The sequence below is a fragment of the Rhyacophila brunnea genome, unplaced genomic scaffold (assembly GCF_057557595.1).
Source record: "Rhyacophila brunnea isolate RB1 unplaced genomic scaffold, BYU_Rbru_1.0 scaffold_18, whole genome shotgun sequence".
NCBI classification, from domain to species: Eukaryota; Metazoa; Arthropoda; class Insecta; order Trichoptera; family Rhyacophilidae; genus Rhyacophila; species Rhyacophila brunnea.
The window spans coordinates 14,475,508-14,492,053 of NW_028232837.1; the positions used below are offsets into that span (position 1 = coordinate 14,475,508).

The 16,546-nt window shown below is 33.1% G+C and overlaps 1 protein-coding gene across 2 annotated transcripts in view; it reads left to right on the forward strand.

The window, feature by feature from the left end:
- Nucleotides 1-16,546, forward strand: part of LOC147073241 (uncharacterized) — a 199,317-nt gene that overhangs the window by 82,027 nt on the left and 100,744 nt on the right. The window contains exon 2 of one of the 2 annotated variants that reach the window (XM_085945186.1): nt 9,808-9,845. The exons of the other annotated variant lie outside the window; for it this stretch is intronic. The gene's annotated coding sequence lies outside the window, so the exon portion shown is untranslated. The remainder of the gene's footprint in view (nt 1-9,807; nt 9,846-16,546) is intronic. 2 annotated transcript variants of the gene reach the window in all.

A 16,546-nucleotide genomic window follows, 5' to 3' on the forward strand; every position in this document is an offset into this window, starting at 1 on the left:
ACGACGCCACTGACCATGAATTGACAATTTGAATCGTTCCCCGGAGTCGTGAACAAAATTAAATAAGGGGTAAGTATTTCAATATTTCCAAACGCGTGAAAGTACGCTTGGGGTACAGCGTTGAAAAACGCCCGGCGGCCGACATCAGCTGTGACTGTTACATTCTGAATAAATGCGTACTGTACGCTGTCTGTATTCTTGATCATCAAATAAATATCGTTCTCCGTTCTGTAATTTCGTCAGAAAACATCAAAATCTTAGAAATGTGCATATAAATAATCAAAGCATTAAACATGCTATCCCTGTACTCTACACTCAGTGGTGTTTAAAAATTTCGTAATATGGACTTCAAAATATTCAGTATGCCAAGGGGGCCTCCAAACTTGCTAGAGATTTGTAGTGGCGACTAGATGACTTTTTAGTTGGTGGGGTTTAGTAATTAATTATTAAATATACACACCTACCCACTTGATCATGTAATACATTATGTGTCAAGCTACTTTTAATAATATGAGTTTATTAATGGGAAATGAGTATTTTTGCAGAATAAATAATATGATTGTCTGAGTCGTTAACTAATCACATCTAAAAACGTGTTTAGAAAAATTAACTTAATTACTTAATAATAATAATTAATATAGATTTACCATTATCGGTTTTGAAGAACGACATACAGTGAATTTTTTTTTTACTCACCTAGGGGTTATTTGAATCGCTCCCCAGTATGCATATACTTACGGCGTTTGCATCCTTTGTGGAAAGAGATTTGTACGGCGGCGATGGGATGGGATCGAGTCACCCCCGGTCAGCGAAAAATAGACGCCATAGGTTTCTTAATTTGTATATATGTATCAGTGAAATAGAGTGTATTTATTGTAATTAATTATTTTAATACCGCGTAATCATCATTATGTTATTACATAATTTACAATTATTGTTTTATTTATTTGTATAATAATAATAAAAATCTCTATAAAATAGCGACGAGTTTAGGACAGGATTAGGACAGGGAATAGGATGGATAAAATAAATATATAAAATCATGTAATGAAGTATGTATATTATGTCCAATAATAAAAATATCTGGCGTGTATTTTTGACATGATATGTATATGGGGATGATCTCTATGAATCCTTAAGGTAGAACCACCCCTGGAGATTTGGCTCTCCACGTGTCTTAGACCGCCACTGTTCTGCGTAATAAATTATTGATTATTGGACCCGTCCGCGTCATTATATCTATTTGTAATTTATGTATATTTACTAATAGAGCCACCTGCGTCCTACTAAATTACGACGAAATTAACTATTAGTCATACAAATGAAGCGCTTTTTAAGGTAACTCAATAGGTAAAGCACATTGACCGCAATCCGATGGATGGCGTCGTGTGTTTTTCAAAGAGTTTTCTAGTAAGATTCAAATCCCGGATCTGGCTAAATTAAAATGTTGCTTTTCAATTTGTGTTTGGACCCAATAGGTTGAGCAAGTGACTAACAGATATTTATCGTAAAAACAAATAGGTACAACCATGGCCCCCATCAAGGGGACCCCGCATGGCGGGTAGACCAAATAACTGAGATAAACATAGGTACATCACAAATTTGCTCTAATAGTAAAAAAAGTCGCCGACGGAGCTACTTTACTTCTTGACCATTAATTTTTTTTTTTTTTTAAATAACGTGACGGTGCGATATAATTTTTGATTATTGTGTATTGATCCTTGACAACTCCACAATTTAAGATGATGCATTAAAAATACAAAAATCGCTAATAATACACTGAATACCCTTAAGTTTAACTTAAACACCATTTAGAAAATACCACTGTAGAGCGTCGCACTGACTTGAACCATAGCGATAGGTAGGGGAAGATAGGGGGCCCACTAAAGAACCTAGCTTGAGGGCCTGCTTCAGGATATGAGGGCCATGGGTATAACCTCTCCTATATGTAGGCCCATATAAATCTCTTAATATCGGACATGAGGTGTTTCAAATTATGTTTGTACAATGAAGAATGTTACACTTTCAAATATTGTGACTTATTCGTTAAATTAAAAAAGGTTATAATTAATTAATTATATTATGTATGTATACTTAAAGTTATAACATTTTAAAAAAAAATTGTTATTTTCACCTTTCATTGTCAGCCGAATGCCATTATACTCGTATATACAGTTTCCAACGTTGTGGTTGAGTTGTTTATTTATTAAATGGCATAGTTTTTTTCGACTAGGCCACAGTTCCAAGTGGCTATTAATTATCGGTTGCATAGAAAACTGTGTATGGGAAAACGCAGTGCAATTAAATATAACCGAGAGGCGTGTGTCTTCACTATTGTTAACAAGACGGAGAAATTTTAGAATGCTGTCGTCGGTAAATAACTATTAATCAAGTCACTGCAGAACACAGGTATATTTAGTAATTGTCACTTGAATTTGAAGTCAACCGAGTAACTTATTAATTATTTACATGGCATGTGAATAATTTACATTTTAATGTATTCTTCATTGTATTATTAAGTTTACCTTTATGAATGAGGTCAGTTTTGTATCACTTACATGCAGTTGTAGTTTCAGTAGCGAATAAAGATTTTCGGATATAGATAGGCAGATTATGGAGATCATAGTGAATAGATAGCTACTTTTCAGTCATATTACTAATGCGCTGTTGTCAGGACCACCTTGGAATTTCAACGGACGTGCTCCCTGTCTTAGCTGGGGTTCTCTCTCTCGATCTGAATATACAGGTACGTGGCGCATCCACGATGCTCCTCAAAGGCGAGGAACGGATATCAGCGACTTTTGTCTTACGCTGCCTCCCCGCCTTGATAGTGAAAAACTATTTTGATGAAGCGGACTATCCGTCTAATGACGCTGGATGCGGCGTTAAAGACCTGGTAGAAAAATTGGGATGGGAGGCAGGCACACATATATAATGTTTTTTTTCCTAATATCAAATGGCGAGTGGAGATAACCGCTTTGACTCCAGATCATTACACCAGTCGATTCTTGACTGGACATGGTGGCTGGCAGCCTATTTAAGCTTGGTCTTGTTACTCGTTTAACGTGTCCATGTAGCGGAGAAATACAGGATGAAAACTACATCTTCTGGGAATATCCTAAAATATGTATGGAAAATGAGGAGCTGCTCAGTCGGTTCAACCAGCTGTTGAGCCCATCTGACCGTCCACCTTGATCGGCAGTTTTGTGTTAAATTTTGTTTCTTACTAAAATTTTTAATATTGCCTCTACGTGCTCATCTCTCCCATGGGCAATATTAAGTTAAACTCATGTAAATTCAGTCAAAGCAAATTGGACTGCATGTCAACCTTAGTCTTGGGTAACTACTCCTGTGACTTACCCACTCATTAAAAAATGATTCTTCACAACCAGACGTAGGGTTCTGGATGTGGGTTTGGTGGGGCTATTGACTTATATTGTACTACTTAACTCATGTCAACACATGAACGCAGAATAAAGAACATTATAATAGTTCAGGTGGGGAGACCGAATTCGTATACATAACAAGACAGACTCGCTTTCTTTTGAGATTCGTCTACTTGAGATGATAATATACACGACAAGTGGTACCAGGTCCTAGAAGTGATCGTGGATCCCATTTTCACTCTCCTAACTCACTTTCATAAGCTAACTATTCGACATTAATTAGGTACATATTGTTTGATAATATTATTATTTGTGTTCTTCTTCATCGAGTTCTCATGACTGGCGGTGATTATTTTACAGTAAGGTAACATACTTATCTGTGACTTGGTTCTACCCTTCTGACTTACCACCACATTTGGAACCTGTCAGTGGAAAACCAATATGACACTCTTGATTTGATTTATCCACAATATGGCTATTTCTTGCCAAGCCGGGAAGCGGTCATGACTCCCGCTTCTCACGTACTTGATACTTATTGAGAAATTACTTCTACATTTTTGATTTAATTAATATTCATATTTCAATCAATCTGGAAGAAAACTCAACATATTTGAATGTAATATTATATGATTATAATTTACAAATAAGTAGATGAAATATGCACAATAAGGAATGGGTGAATTGGGCACCAGGACAATTGGGCTCCGCACTGTCGAATGAAATAGATAGACGTTCGTTACAATGTTATACAGAAATTAGACGAGGAATTTTCATCAGTTTATATCTACTACTTAGTAGTTTTAATTCATTTTGCTCTTAACATAATGTTTTACATTGTGGATTGACAATTGTAATGTTTGAGGCTTTATATAAAAAATAAAAGAACTCTCTTCTCGTTTGAACTTAAACATATTATATAATATAATTAAATCATTTACGTGTGCATATTTAAATTCTCACCAAGTATTAAATAATATAATAATATATATTTTAAAAGTACCTATAATTTACGAACGTCTATTTATTTTCGAATTTCATTCGATTGCGTGTCGCCCAATTGTCCTGGCGCCGAATCGTTCTGGACCTGGCACCATACTAATTTAATATTTTATAAAGATGATATCCTTCAAGAAAAAGAGGAAGTAAAGTTTATTAATTGTTGGCCTGCAGGTATGTAAATAAAATCATCACATAATAAATTGTTTAATTATAAATAACAATTTATAATTGTTTAAGTATGTTTAAAATATTACTGGACATGCACACAAGATGTCTGCAGGCTATTTTCGAAAGAATGCTGTCTGCCGTGGTAGAAGAGTAAGTAAATAATAACATTTGTGTATGTATATATTATATAAAAAAAACAAGTGAAAATGTTCGCTTGCGAGATGTAAGTTTTAACTCCGAGTGTCCTCGACATTTTCAACTTAAAATACATGTATGGGATCAAGGTAGAATACCGGCATTAACCACTTAATAATAAAAATTATTAAACAAGATAAGGTTATTAAAATTGATCATAACTTCATAAGATAATCATCATGCACACAAACTTTATACCATCATTATATTCAGTAGGTAGGTAGAATATTTTTCGATTGTAAAATAGTAGTAACTGCAACTGAAATATTTATGGTATGACTTTTATTTTACACTCAAAATACTACAGGTAAGTTGATCGCGGGGGATATGTTTTGGGGATGGTCGCACATTTTGAAATCAATGTAGGATTTGAAAAATAAAACATTTAAAAATATATTGAAAACACTTTATTAATAAACTATTACTATATACCCATCTTCATCTGTCATGCTGCCGCGCTATTTTTTATACAGCAGGTCCTCACTTGATTAACATTCAAGGTCCACACTGAGGAGACAAAGATTAGACATATAATCACGATTCTAAACATTCACCCAGCTCACCACTCCACCGCTGCTATCTGACTACTTTACCTATTCGTACCTAATCAATTATTTTCGAGAAGGTTTGAGTAATCTTTTGAGATACCTATCTAAATGGAAATCTATGTAACAATTTAATGGTATTTACTATCACTATAGTCTACAAGCTGACGAGCGATTACCACGTCGGCGCATTTGGGTTCCAATCCCGCGTCTGGAAAATTCACATGTTGTTGCAAGTGGCTTGTATACATTTCTTGTAAAAAGAAACATAATTTGTTGTTACAACCTCCACTATGTGGAGGCCATGGAGCCCAGAGGTAATGGGAACTGAAAAACATAACGGGTGTGGAGTAACAGGCAACCGATCTCGAGTGTGTAATAATACTTATGGGATTAACTTAAATCAACTGCTCTCGGCTTATGCACTGACGCTCATTCAATATTGGTGAATTTGAATGTTGCAACACACACTTTTGCGCGTCTATAATGGGTGGTTCATTTTCGTAAGACACTCATACATTTAAAACCCTGCGTCAAAATATATTGTATTGGGTTATAGCCTTTCGGAATTATATGTATTAATCTGTTCTGTGGTGGAGGCCCATCGTATATATGACAACATAATAAAAAATGGCCATGTTGCCGGTATACGTTTCGTAAATATTGATACTATAGTTTTTGAGTTATAAATAAATAAGACGACTATCTTTGTACTTAGATATTAGAAAAATAACTAAAACTTTAATTAAATGGAAATTAATTAGAAATCACCGATATATATTTCCAAGTTGTTATTAGGATATTTTTAATTCATAAATTAATGCAATTACCAATATTTCATACATAAATTAGTAAATTTCACAGAGCTGTACTTACAGCCGTACATTATTGAAAACTGAGCAGTATTATAATAATTTAAAAAAAATATAGTTAATATTTGAATATTCAATTTGTAATAACATTTATAGGAATATCGTCAAAGTTTAATCCATTTTAGTGGTATCGCTCAGGCGAGACGTGAAAACAAAAAGTCTTATGAGATCGCTCCAGCGGAGTTGACAAGGCTTTCCACTTAGCATCGTCGCCGCTTCTCTGCATACAGTTTGAGGTCGTGATGATGGAAACGAGATAAATCGATTCCTGATACAGGATTATCGGCAATTAGCGTAGCAAAGCGTCGTGGGAAAGCGTCACGTGCTGTGAATCATAATCTCGGCTTAATGAACCACTTCATTAACGCCAGAAAGTGAAAAACGAAGAGGGGTTTGAAGTTTTCATTAAAAAAAAATACAGTTCAACATATTATTATCAATAAAACATCTGGGTTTGTATGCATAGTAGTATAATAAAATATTTAAACAAATCAACTCATGCACTTGTCACCTGATTTCTAATGTAGGCTACGAGTAGCTCCCCTGGCGGCATAATTAAAATTAAATGGACACCTGCCCAATGACGTCCCGTGGGGGTAAGCACGTCATGCGTTGCACAAAGATGGCGAATAAAGGCACGAATACAAATATTTTAAAATTTTCAGAGCATTTGGAATCAAGCAAGACCTGCGTAGACACGCCTTTAGCCGGCTCTCACATTTAAACTCGTCTCGTCTTCCGTACAGCCATAAATCAAACCTTCCAAGAACGTCGATCCAGTGTTGCATATGAAGACAGCGCACATCAACCTAGCGACAGTCGCACGTAACTTTGACGATATTTTGATGCGGCGATCGGCGAGCCGGTGTAGGAATAATCAATTCGTAGGTATTCGTATGCGTCCTAGCGTCTTCAACTCGCAGTCCGAAAAGCATGCAACTTGTCGATTGCAACAGTAGATGTTTTTTTCAAACTAAAAAGTCGCATTCGACGAATCTGCAGAGCTCCCTTTGGCAACGTATGTTTTGTGATTAACGATGACGTTACATCGACGTATTCTAAATGTTGCAGACGAGACGAGTTTTGAAGTGAGACTGGCTTAGGCTGCAAACACACGGCATTGCAGTAGACATGCGTCGACGCAGCGTCTTATTTTATTTCAATTGCATCCGATTAGAATCACCAATTGAATTTGTTTTATACAATTGGTGATTTTACGGAATTTGAATCAAAAGAGACTCTGCATCGGCGCACGTCCACTGCAATGCCGTGTATCTGCAGCCTAAGTGAACCTGCCAATGAAAGCACTCGCTCTATTACATACACCATTAATACATCATGGTATTAAGACATTATGTTAAGGTGTGGATGCAGCAAAAGATTGTGATTGGTAGGTTGCTATACATATTTCAGACAAAATGATTTGAATCATTTTTCATCCGATGAAACGATGTCACGGACGATACTATTATAAACATACTACATAAGAGTGAAGTTCGATAGTTTTTACTGAAAATATGCCGTAGATGAAGAGACGCTTCATGTAAGAGCAGCCGGAAATAATAACACTAACAATGATTAGACTTATTTGTGCGCAGTAGAAGAAATCGAAATCCGCGAAATTTCAAGGTTAAGTTCTTCCGATAAATATAGTTACTCTACCCAGGGTTAAATCTCTGGAAATAATAAACAAAAACACGAAATATTTATTTTTATTCGGATTTTACTAACATTCATCTTCATTTTAAGAAAAATATCCTATAGTGTCAAGTACAGAAAGGACTTTTTTTCCAGGAATATATTGTATATTACTATCTAGAAAAAACGCACCTTAATATAAACAGTTTTAAGAAAATCTTTATAAAATACTGCTGTTGGCTGTTTTCACCTCAACAAATACTCACAAAAAATGTTTTTTCTGTCTTCCTAGAATTTTTATGGACCGGTTATATTATATTATATTATATTTAAAAATTAGTCGTCAGCCGAAAAAGGTAACTAACAATTTAAAGTCGAATAGTTTTCTGTACTTAACCATTTTTTTAATTTATATTATAATAATTATAAATACATGGCATTACAGTTTAAGCCAAGGCGACGTATTCTATAATATTAAAATACATAATATAGGTACTACAGTGGAGAAGACTTCATACTAAGCGATTATTTAAAGCCCACCTTCTTATGATAACAATTGAATATTGACGTACTATGTAAATAATCACTTATATTCTATAAAATAATTTAATTTACGAACGTCATAATAATATGTCGTATATGTGAGAATATAATTTTATAAATATATACAGATTACAGAACTATCTATCAAAGTTTTAAAAAAATATGTCACAGCGCACCATTTATCTTTAATGTATTTATCGGAATATTTGCCGAAGATTGCTTATGTTTTTTTTTGTATGTACGTTATGTCGCGTGACCTTAGTAATATGTCTATCGCATTGTATGGAATGCGGTAGGTTCCGTTGGCTACGACTAAAATATTTGCTCATAATATTATTGTCTATGACTACAGCTTTGTTCAAAATAATTTCAGTAGAAACAATCACGGCTACCATTTGTCCATTACGAATAGAAAAGTTTCGCTTTTATAAGTTAAGTAAGTAACTGAAGTTTGTTAATATTTTTAATTTACCTTTTACAACAATTTAGTAGAGTTTTTTTTAATGTATGGCATTATTTTGGGCCCCCCTATGCTCCTGTAGCGCCTAGGTGTCCTGGGCGATCGCCCTATTTGCCAGCCTCTAGATACGGCCCTGATTTAGATTTGATATGGATTGATGGTGAATCAGTATTTACTATTTAGATGAAAAGTTAAGTATATTATCTTGTTTATTACCGTAACTTTTTAATGTGCTAACGTGCAGAAAATTATTTATTCTATGTCTATCAATTAAAACACACTAACACTTTTGAAATCGTTAGTATTGTAATAGCAAATAATAAATGAAGTTTGCACGAATCTCTAGATATTAATATAATAAAAGTTTATTTGTAATTTATTAGTACCATTTTGATTGAAATGAGTTATTTATGGGATTCAATCATTTAGAATGTTATCATCAGTGTCTTATAGTGACGAAAGATGTTTTGCTAAGGTTTTAGTTAAAAATTTAATGTGAAACTGATTAAAACTCGCTCTCTTGTAAATAAATAAATTATAACTTTCGCCCTTTTGACTAAAACTTGAAAATTCGTTAGAGTCCAAATTTTTAAATTAAGAAGCATTTAATAAATATCGAATAGTTTTCTCTAGTAGGTGTTAATTAACAATTTTACAGCGAACCAAAGTTTTTATTTCTAATTAAGTTTGTACTAAAATATTTCATATTAACACACTTCTAGGCTACTTAAGAAGATTTTTTTTTTATTTAAAATTCGGAATTCCCCGCCGTTGAAATATTTCTAGCCCGGAGCGCTCTTTAATATTTCATACTTATCCTCAAAAAAAGGCGGGATGTAGGTCAAATGGGATTGAAGTTTTTATGTATCTAATGAGAGAATTGAAACAAACGACTCGAAAAGGTTAGCCAATCTTGCCTACCAAGACTTTTAAATTTACTTATGTTTCGTATTTTTTTCCTTTTGCTGAAATACTTATACATTTTTTCTTTTTTTTTTCAGTTGATTCGGCCACTTTCAACGCGTGCGAAAAATTCAAGGTACATATGAAGAAAAAGCATTTCCTGTATTACTACAGCTTAAGATTTAAGATTATATGTTATAGGTATCGTTTATCAACTCTTATAATATAAAAAGTTTTGTGGTACCTAATACACAATTTAAATCCAACAATATTATTGTCAGTGTTGTCATTATTGACGGAGAAAAACCCCTATTGATAAAACCTAGTTTTTACTAATAATATTTTTATTATGACCTATTTAGTTGCAAGAAATTACTTACAAGATAATATATAATTAATAATAGTCACCAGAATATTAATAACTCTCAGATAGTCATTATAAATAATACAATCAGGAGTTTACTTTGCGATGTAAAAGACAATAATAAAATAATATATCATTGATTAAATTGATAATTTTTTTATTCAAAGAATAATTTACAAGATTTAAGAATGTACCTACCATTCTTTTTATTGAATATACATAATTTTGAAAACACTTCTGAGAGAATACATAACCAGTAGAAGAAAATCTATTTTATTTAGAAAATAGTAACTCAGTTTGGAAAGCGCTTCAGAGAGTATTGTAATAGCATTTAGTTAAAAATTGTCGCGATTAGATAGGATACCTATAGCATTTTAGTCGATGTGCATGAGAACGACACCCGAGAGACGCAGGTTTAATTCTCGCTGGGTGCCTGTATGTATCTAGAGTGTCTGGGGCGGATGTATGTTCAATATCATTAATTTAATTATTGTGTTTTCTCGAAAGTGTTCTTTTTGGATTTAAAATACACTCTCAAGTACAGAATTTTTTTACCACTATTTTTAATGATATTATCGTCACTGTTCTGGCAGAAGACACTAATTCGAAAAAATGACATATTGAGTTAGTTATACCAAAATGTTCCTTATTTCAAACTTTACCGTCTGGAAACCTTCTTAATAAATACACAGTCTTTATTTTAAAGTCATCCTTTTTACGATTACTTAATAAACTCACATGATAGACCATTTCACACATTTTAACAACTTCAAAGTCAAATTACTCGAAACTAGTATTCTCCAGTTAATGTGTTCTGCCAGAACAGAGACGTTATGGTATTTATAATATCTGCTTGGGTTGTTCATAAACAAATAAATTTACTGGAGTCTACGTATTTTGCTTATATAAGGTTACCACAGTAGCACTATAGATTTTTAAAACGTCATAGGGCCATTTTTTATAATTCTCACCAAAATTGACATTCGTATTCAGCATTGTTTCAATCATCATGGGAAGATACACAGTCGTATAGTGTATACAATTTGTTATAATTGATTACACCAATAATGAATCTATTCAAGCTAGTTTTCGTAAGATATGTGAAATTTGTGGTCAAAATAATCGACCTACAGAGCTTACTTACTATTCATAATTTATTTGAAAAGTTTGAGTCAGTTGGTAATGTTGGTGATGTTAAAAATCCAAGCCGTCAAAAACGAAAACGTAGCTACTGCTGAAAATATCGATTTTGTGAATGCAGAACAATCAGTTACACGTCGTTCTTAAGAACTTGGAATTTTTTATGGCATTACATGGATTATTCTTAATAAAGATTCACATTTGAATGCGTACATAATCCAGTTAACACAAAGACTTAACTCGGACGACCATTTGGTGTGTCGAAATTTTGCTGATTGGACTTTAGAGCAACTTGAAACAGTCCCATTATTTTAAGAAAAAACCATCTTCAGCAATGAAGCTCATTTTTTTGTGTTTAAGTGTCGCATCTTAAGTACTGAAAACGTACATTATATTCTTGAAACCCCTTAAAATTAAAAGTTTATGGTCTGAAGGTGTAATTGTGTTGTACTTTTTTGAAAACGAAAATTGCAATGCAGTTATTGTCAATGGCGAACATTACAGAAATATGTTTACCTACTGATTTTTTCGTGCATGAATTGGATAATTTTGATCTGGATGATATATGATTCCAAGAAGATGATGCAACATGCCATACAGTTTGTGACACAATAAACTTATTGAGAGAAAAGTTCAGTATATATATAATATTATAAATCTCTTATTTGATAACCCTATATATAAAAAAAACTCCGGTACTAAGATATAATTCCTATGGAATCTAAAATACATGCAAATGAAGGGTGGGTTACAAAAACAACATTTTATATTGTCAGAACTGAACAATTTTGCAGGAGAGCAAAAAAACGTAATAGAATGTCTTTCATTGTCATTGTGAATTATATATTTTTTCTTTCGATGTGACACTACACGATATGTGCTTATTTTTCAATGAGAAATAATAATCATTGGAATTTTTGAACTATATATCAGAAAAATATGTAATATACAGATGTCATTTGACTTAATTGTCACGTATTTGTAGAAACTCTTTTGTCAAATGATTTATTTTGCTGAATTAAAAAAAAAAAACATGAACACCTTTTAAGACGGTACTTCAGTGAAACGGCAAATAATTTTCAACTATAGGTGCGACAAAATTTTGGACTCGCTGGCAATCGGAGAGCAAACATCGAGCTGTGAACACGTAAATTTGTTTCGTGATGGCGACGGGGGTATTTTTTCTTAAATCGTATAAAGATGACTAAAAAATGTTATCCATTTACTTGAAAAAGAAAATATGTCAATGAATATATTATTATTGTTACTAATAGGACAATAAACAGAACATTAAAAGGACGCATGTTGGATTTATGTGACAAATTATATTTCGTTTGGCACGCGTCATTTGCACAATCCGCGCATCGCCAAACGATCTTTTTAGACCATGCCTCAACTGAGGTATAGCCTTAACTCGTGTTATGTGCTGTTTTTGAAAGAACGGTAAATGGGAGCATATAGACAACATTAAAAATAAAACAAAAATCTCAAATATGAAAAAAACTGACATACTATTTACTATTTAACCTGGAGAAACTAAAATAATTGTACAATCGGCGGCACCCTAATGTATTCATTTAATAGTACTTTAGCTGCATATAACAAATATTATTGAAATGCTTTATGATAGAATAGAATAACCACTTCCCCATCTCTATAAAATATTATCTTGGGAATTGAATGCCCTCTCGCATCATGCCAGACGACTCCACGTCTCGCTGCTTCATGCTGTACCGCGCCACTCAGAGTTATGGGAGGCTGTGGTTGGAGAGATGAAAATTGTACCTAAATTACTATTTGTGCAGTAAACCATGAGTAATAGAAAACGAATAATTTGCATACATATTAAAAATGTGTTTATATGCAGAAAACATCGTGAGAAAGCAACTTTAGTATTAATTAATGTTCTTTGCTGTAAGTAAAATAATGCATTTTGTGTAGTTGCAATGTTATGCAAGAATTGTATGCAGATCAGCAGGGCTATTTTAAATACTTGATAATATGGTAACACGTTTCCGTTATTTTTATTGCTCGAAAATTAGGGTTGTCAATACTGGATGTAGGTACCAATGTTCCCTGCAAGGTGTGCGCTCGTCAAATAAGTGTCCGCACACATGTTTTCATCCCTCGCACAGTCCTCACATAAAAATATTGTAAAAGAAAGTTTCCTTTGCCAGATTTTAGTTTTTCTCGAATGTACGAAACCATCACATGCACAATTCTTCGACTTGTCAAGTGCGACTAACGCGAGCACGCAAGTAAAATTTTACGTCGAGTGGGATCACTGCATTATTAAAATATAATGTTTTAATGAAAAATTGTATGTGTATGTTGTTTGTGGGGGGGGGGGGGGTATAAGTTTACCGCACCGGGTGACGGCCCGTCACTGACGGGTGATACCAACCCTAGTTACGCCACTGCTCAAATGCGTTGATGATCCGCACACACAATATTAATAATAGAGGGAACGTTGATAGGTACTTACTACATTAATTTACCTGTCAGGTAAAAAGTATTATTTTCGTACCTACGACAAAAATGAGATTTAATTTTATAAATAATGTCATATTGTAGATAAATTACAATAATTGCATTGGTAAAAAGAATTATTGTCTTTTGGCACTAAGTTGATGATAATTTTCTTATAATTGCGTGTAAATGACCTTTAAACTAGTCGTTGATGTTGAAGACAATGGACCGTTTTTTCAATACACTCATTATATTTCATGCATTTTAGAATTTATTAATATTAAAAAATGCAACATAATATTCCTGCTATAATGCAAACTCAACAATAGTTGTACTACTGACGCGTGTGATGCAGTGACTGTCAAACTGTGAGCCGCTTCACACTTTAGTGTGCTATCAGAGTTTCTGGGTGTGTCACGAAACAAATTTAAAATGTTGTCAAAAATGCAGAATTTAGTAGAAAACCTTTCTGTATAATTTTGTAAGTATTTGCTATCACTCGTTTATTAAATGTACGAGTGGATCGTCAATCCTTTCGTAAGATATGACCGTTCACATCTAACATTAAGATTTGAAAAATGATCCGCACACAGCCTCATTTTCTAAGCTGGAGCTAGAGTTATCACCATTTTATAATTTTGGTTTAGATTTAGAGTCAATATTCTCGATTATATACTAGTTACAGCTATTAATAAACCTTTATTGCCGTTTAGGTTGACGTTTTTTTTTGAATCAAGTTTCTCAGCCCTCATGGAAATTTAAAAAAAATGGTAACTATTACAACGGATGGTAGATGTGGAGTCGTGTTTGCTTATCTAATTTAGAGCTGCATTTTAACTTAATTGTTTCTAGAAATCAATTGCATCAATTTTATTTATAAAATTATAATTTATATTATCTTTATAACATAACATTGTATATTACACATAACACTATTTTATTGTTAGGTACACCAATTCTTTATTTTTTTATTCTTATAATATTAATAAATTATATTTACTAAAATAAAAAAGAAAGCATATTATTTGGACGGTAGTATGTAACAAGGAACCAACCAACATTCATCTATGGACTGTTTCAATTTTGCAACAAAGAACCAATCAACAATATTTGTTAAAAAATGCATTAATTTCCACAGATAATGCAAAAGCATTAGGTAGTCAGTAGGAAGGGAATTAAAATATCTATTAACAATACATAGTACCTATACATAGAAATAAATTATTACTGTCCTGTTACTATTGCGGTATTGTAAAAAAATTAAACGCTTTGATAGAAATAAAATTAACAGCGCATAGTAGGCGGTGATAATTATTAATGGTATCCCTTGATTTTTAAATTAAACTTTAAAATATGTACCTATTTTATTGTTTAAAAATTGATGCAGTTAAACCCCCATTTCCTCTATTACCAAATAAGTTTCAATTTGCAGCTTTAGCGAATTCTCGGTCGGCTCGCGGAACTTTAGTTGGGGATCACTGAGGTCGAGCATACTACGTAGGTGTAAAATAGAATAATAATAAATACAGCCCAATCAAAACTATGTATTACTTACAAATTAGCACGTACAGTCCATATACCTTGAGATAATTTCATCGGTGAAAATATTACGAAGCTACCTTGACAGTTCCTTTCAAATGCAGATTATTATATTAACATTAATTGCACGTCACGTGTCGCGTTTGAAGATGAGCAATCAGTATTAATATTCAAATAGATTAAATAATATATTCCATATATGTATATACATAGTTTACATATTCGGTACACCGCTCATTTCAAAATGCCGTTACATGCAACGGGATTGGCTTTGAGTGCAAATTGAAGGGTGTGTGGAGCGTCGTGGCGCTCCGTGGCCTCGCAAAGGCGTCGCAGGCAAACGTGACGCCGCCAGAGCCTTCACAGCCTCGCCTGACGCAATTCCTGCACTGCATAGCTCGCTTGAATTAGGCCGAACTTGCTAAAGCGTTCTTATCATGCGGCAAATTTACATCCGTTACACCATAACTTGGAAAGCTCTCTGTGTAAGACGTATTGAAATAAGCTCATATGAACATCCATGGTCTTATTGTATGTGTGTATCATAACGATATTTTATTACTTGGATTAACTTTTAGACAAATAAATAACTCTTTTAGGGACTGCAAGGTGAGTCATTTTTTTTCTTCAAAATCCTTTAATAAAGTTATGTTTTCAATGGCGTAAAAGTTTTTAACAGACATCATTTAAAAAAATAATCAATCTAGTCCGAAAAAAATAATAAAATGATTTGTTGCACAATCTTGATAATAAAAAAATGAAAATAAATTAAATAAGACGTTGAAATATTTTGGCCACCATCTTGGTATTTTATGAACTTCCAATTGAAAAATGTCATGTTTAAGTTTGAAATAGTATTTTTAACTTCAAAAAATACTCGACCAACCTAAAAATCAGTGAAATTACAATAATATGGTGTTATAGAAAATGTTTTTTTTTTGCTCGGTAAATCGGCTCAATTTCTTAAAAACAACTTTAAGTTTGAGAATATTATGCTTATTTATCATATCATATTATCAATATTCAGGCTTTTACATAAAACTGGACAATTAATTGAATTTTCCGACCTACGTCGCCAGAATACAGACTGTGCAACAATGTAGTGTAACATTAGGTCACAATCTATATGAGGCAGGGCTCACGTCGGTACTTCATCTCGAGAGGTGGTCTAGTAATTGGTAAGCAATATACGGTTAGGATCACACTAAACACATTTAATTTTATACTGATAGGTATACATATTTTATAAATCACATGGTTATACAGTTGATGTTTAAAACATCGAAATGGAAAAATAAGTATAATATGTGCTGCCCAAAAAGATT